Source organism: Etheostoma cragini, chromosome 7, assembly GCF_013103735.1.
Source record: "Etheostoma cragini isolate CJK2018 chromosome 7, CSU_Ecrag_1.0, whole genome shotgun sequence".
In the NCBI taxonomy this organism is placed as follows: Eukaryota; Metazoa; Chordata; class Actinopteri; order Perciformes; family Percidae; genus Etheostoma; species Etheostoma cragini.
The window spans coordinates 6,870,322-6,875,661 of NC_048413.1; positions in this window are offsets into that span (position 1 = coordinate 6,870,322).

Below are 5,340 nucleotides of genomic sequence, written 5' to 3' on the forward strand. Positions count from 1 at the left end.
ACCCCCTACATGGCTGAGTTAGGTGCTTCCACTATGAGCAACATCTTTAGATTGGGGAGAGAGAAATTATTCAGATCTTTATCTTAAGTGCATGTTCAGTGGGCTTTTGGTTGAATGGCACCTTATTTTGACTAATTGGCTTGAATTAAAAATGTAAAACTACCTCCATTCTATAGGAAAACTTTTTATTTGCTAAACAGTAGGGCTGTGCGATTATGTAAAGAAGTATAATTACATTGTTTTTGGTCAATATTGAAATAAGGACTTTTTTTTACAGAGAAACAGGTTAAACAACTCAACAGTGAAAATACCTTGAACTGTGAAATTTCCCGTAATACTTTTGAACTTTTTCAATTTCCCTTCAGAACACAAGACAAAATCCAATGAAATAACCTTGATTACATTGATCTTGTTATTGTTAGGAGCCAAAATGGAAATTGCGACAATATTCTACTACTTTGTTTATTTCACACGTCACCGTCATCATTTCATGAGGTAGAATGATCATACACAGGCCGCACGAAATGGGGAACCCCAAATAAGCTTAAAAGCTTTTCGGAGAGGGCCCGAGAACAAAAAACATACAACAAATAAGATACCAACCAAATCTCAATTTACCATGGACACAATAAAGACATTTACAGAAGAAAAATATAAATAAATAAAAAACAACAGCTAAACAATCCCAGCACAAATTATAGAACTTACAGAATAATCAGCAATCGTATAATACTTGGATTGATTGCACAGCCCTAGTCAGAAGATATCTTGTTAAGAAAACCTATAGCAGGAGTTTTGGACTGACTTTTTGAAACTGTATTCAGGCCCTTCTTCTCAGGTCCTTCCTTCCTGTGTTTGAGACGTCAGCCTTTGAATGGGGCCATAAACGACCCCCCCCCCCCCCCGAAAAGCAATTTCCACTCCCAGCTGCTTAAAGAAATGTTAAGTTGTGATGCATTCCTTTTGGACATAAACAGATCCAGAGAGGAGCCAGGTGGAAGGAAGACATGAGCCCTGGCCACTGGTGGAATGCAACTAAGTACATTTACTCCAGTACTGCACATAAGTACAAATGTTGAGGTACTTGTTCTTCACTTGAGTCTTTTCTTGTCATGCCACTTTCTACTTCTACTCCTCTACATTTCAAAGAGAAACATTCTACTTTTTACTCCACTACATTCATCTGACAGCTTTAGTTACTTTACATTTTAACCTTCATGTTGTCCTTGGGTCAAATTGACCCATTATCCTATATCAATGTTCTTTTTAATTCCCCAAAATAACATGATTGATTCCACACAACGCTCTTTGGCAAGTACAAGTCTCTACGTTCATTCATTTTGGAGTGTTTTTATTCAAAACATCCATTCCTTTAATTTTAGTCTAAATAATTCCTAATTTCTGCTTTTCTAACTCGAACATTAGATATAATTTCCTAAACATGAGGTTCATTGAACATAAATTCCAAAAACAACTGTAAAACTTAAGTTAATAAGAAGATGAAAATGTAACAAAAAGCGTCAAAAGTGTTGATTTCCAATTTTGACGGGAAGACAACACAAGGGTTAAGACGTGTAGTTTATGAAATCAGATGTTTTCTTATAAAGTAACCTAGCAACAATATAAGGGCCTACAAGTCCAGCTGAAATGATTAGACCATTAAACACAGTCCAGTACTGCACATAAGTACAAATTTGAGATATTTGAGTCTTTTCCTTTCAGGCCACTTTTTACTCCTTCTCTGCAACATTTCAGAGAGAAATATTAATTGTCTTACTCCATTACATTTATCTGATGGCTTTAGATACTTTGCAAATAAGATTTTTGCACACAAAACACGTTAAAAAAATAAATAAAGCACGATATAAATGAGCTACCAACATAATTCTAATGTATAAGGGCCTGATAGTCCATCTGAAATGCTGAGACCATTAAACACACAACTGATCCTATACTCTTTCTACAGTGGGAGGATTTTTCTGCATTGAGTACTTCTACTTGAAATACTTTAAGTACATTGTCCTAATGATACTTACATACTTTTACTAAAGTAACATTTTTAATGCAGAACTTTTACAGGGGGTATGTTGGGGTTACAACCCGGCCAATTATAATTTGCCAGTGCAACCCACCTCAAAAACCTTATATATATATATATATATATATATATATATATATATATATATATATATATATATAAATATAAAATAGCTTTGGGCACACATTGTGTGAAAAGTAGTTAGATATTAACAACAAATAAATAAATATTGCACTGTAATGAAATAAATTGGTTAAATATAAAATATAATATATATTATATCCTGTACATAAGATATTAGCACTATAAATTAATGCAGTAAAGGCACACATTGTTGCAGAACAATTCACCGTGAATGCAGAAAATGAATTTTTAGACGTTCAAAAGTGGAGATTTAATGAAGCTAGTATTAGGGTGTAAATGGTTCAGACAGCCGCTGAGTGCAGCCACTGCGCTCCTCCGGGTACATTCTGTCACTTCAACAATACTTTTCTGACCTTTGCTTTGTTTGCGCACAATTTGCTATCCCATCAGTAAACTGCATTGAATGCCTTAATGAAATTAACTGATTGGTAAAGTATCAACATGGATTTGTTTTTCCAGTGCAGGCATCTTTTTTCACTGTGACACTATTGATGTCTTAAGTGAGTTTTGATTTCTCAATACACTGGAGGCTTTTATCTTGTCTCTGTTCCATTCTCTCTCTTTTTGTCTGTGTGATAGAAATACAACGCGATAGAGCTAATTGATCAGCATTTACAGCCGTGCAACAAAAAGGACACTTTAATCTGCCTTTCTGAATGCCGTGTGATTATTTGCCAAGACATTATTAGGCTATTGTGGTGGAATCAATAGCCTAACTGTAGGTTGTAAGAGCCTTTGGGAATGGTCCTACGGTTTTATTCCTTTTATAAATGCACAGTTTAAAGTGACTTAAAGGAGTCATTCATTTTTCTCATGGTTTATTTTACATTTTCTGAAATCTCTGTCCCCTTATTTCTGTTGTATTCATTTGGCAGTTGAGTGTTTAGGGTGTTGTTTCTGTCCTTTTTTTTGTCTAGCCCGGGTTGTCAGGAAGCATTACCCTGAAAGGATTTTGTTGTTTTTTTCTTTAAGATTAAAAGGAGCGGTTTAAAAGCAGTCCTCAGGGGGCAGAAAAATAAGTTTAATTTTGAGCCAATAGGCATGGCTGGAGTGAGACCGCGCCAAAGCCAATAAAAGTCCTTCGAAATGGACAACTGCATCGTACACTATACACTATCACTTGCTCTCCAACACAGAGCAGGTGCCTTTCATAACCACGTCCTTTATAATAATGTTGGTTTCCCCATTTAGCAATGAGCGCTGAGTGTGATCTCGTGAATGCAAATAAGCAGCTATCAGCTTTTGTAGTTCAGTAACAAAGACATTTGGCCATTGTCCCCCCCCCCCCCTCCTGTTTCTGTGCCACTAACCCCAAACAAATGAATGTTTGCATGGTCTGGGCCATGCACATGTATCGACGCTGGAACAATCGCTTGATTGTCTTCTTTTATTCCATATTTTTGTGGGATGCAAGTCGCTGTCGGGGAACACTGGCTAGGTGTGTTAGCCTTGGGCCATCAGGTTTGGCTCTGCACGGATGAAGGATTTGTTTTTTTATGCCATGGTTTGTGTCTCTGATCGTTCTCACATGTCAGCACGTTGCTTTGTGTTTCTCTCTATCCGCATTCTCATAGTTTGCAGGGCAGGACAGTCGGTGTTTGTGTGCTCCCACACTTGTTTTTCATTGCCAGCCTGTCATTGCAGAGTGATCCCATTGTCCTGAAGCATTCATTAAGTTCCACAAAACTGGAATTATGAACCTGCAATACAAATACATATCAATAGTGTTCTCGAGACATTTCCAACAAGGCCCTACTCGTTGCTCTATTTGATTTTCAGGCCAGAATAAAAGTGGGAAGAGCAGCTGTTGAGATTCACCCTTTACTTTTAAATAAATGCGTGTGTGTTATCTCAGTTGGTGGACAGTGTTAGAATAGTTGAACAAACCTATTTACAACTTTTTGAAATACCTCTGGTTTCAACAGATGGCTTTAAACAAGCCAAATATTTTCTTTGTTCACACATGCCTTATCCTAAGAAAACAAACATGGTGGAAATCTGATCTTTACAGATACAAGCCATTGTGTGTGTGTGTGTGTGTGTGTCTGTGTGTGTGTGCGTGTGTGTGTCAAGGATTTGTCTGTTTACCTTTCCTGCTTTCAAAGCCCTTAATGCACACAGATACTGCCAAATTCATTCTTATGCAATCTGAAAACATAAAATTAATCCAGCCTGTAGGATATGGAGCATATTGCATAAGCAGTGTGAGTGCAGTACTATTTTCTATTTGTGATACTCATACATATTTACAAAACAATGTTATTGTTTTTTTTAAGCATGTTTACAGAAAATTCATGTAAAGTATGTTTTTTACCATATTTGTTTCCGGTAAATCACAAACCATGTGAGAAAATCATTTTTATCATGTCAACGATAAATACATATTTTAACTTAACATAACGGGGATTGCATGTTTTAATTTATCCAATAATTTATTTTTGAAACATTGTGAACAGAGAGATATTCAGCAGGTTATCATGGGTGTTCTTGTCCTGCTATTGAAGAGAAAAACAAATCTTAAATTTCAGTATTTCAATAACATTAAATAAAAATACTAATAATTTTAAATAAAAGGGGACATTTCAATTTACTGTCATTACACACATCACACACACATGCTCAGTACCTATACATGCATTAATGGAGAGATGTCAGAGTGGGGGGGCTGCCCATGGAAAGATGCCCCAAGCCGTTGGGGGTTCGGTGCCTTGCTGAAGAGCTCCTTGGCAGTGCTACCAGTCTACCACCATACTTTGGTCCGTACGGGGACTTGAACCGGCAACCCTACGGTTCCCAACCCAACTCCCTACGGACTGAGCATGTTACGGAAGGCATGTTACTAACTCAACTTCTTCCCTTTCCTGGAGTCTTGTGCTCTCTTGCCCCTCTTCTCTCTCCTCCCATGACTTCCTGCAGGTGTTTCTGGCTCTGGATCTGTGGTTGGAGTCACCTGCCGCCTCCATGTTCCTGCTTGACACCCCCTACAGTTCTCCATGTGTCTCTCTGTCTCTTCTCTGTCTGTCTGTCTCTCTCTCTCTCTTTCTCTCACCCCCCAACCGGTCGAGGCTGATGCCCCCCACCCTGAGCCATGGTTCTGCTCCAGGTTTCTGCCTCTTAAAGGAGGTTTTTCCTCGCCTCTGTGGCCTAGTGCTTGCTCT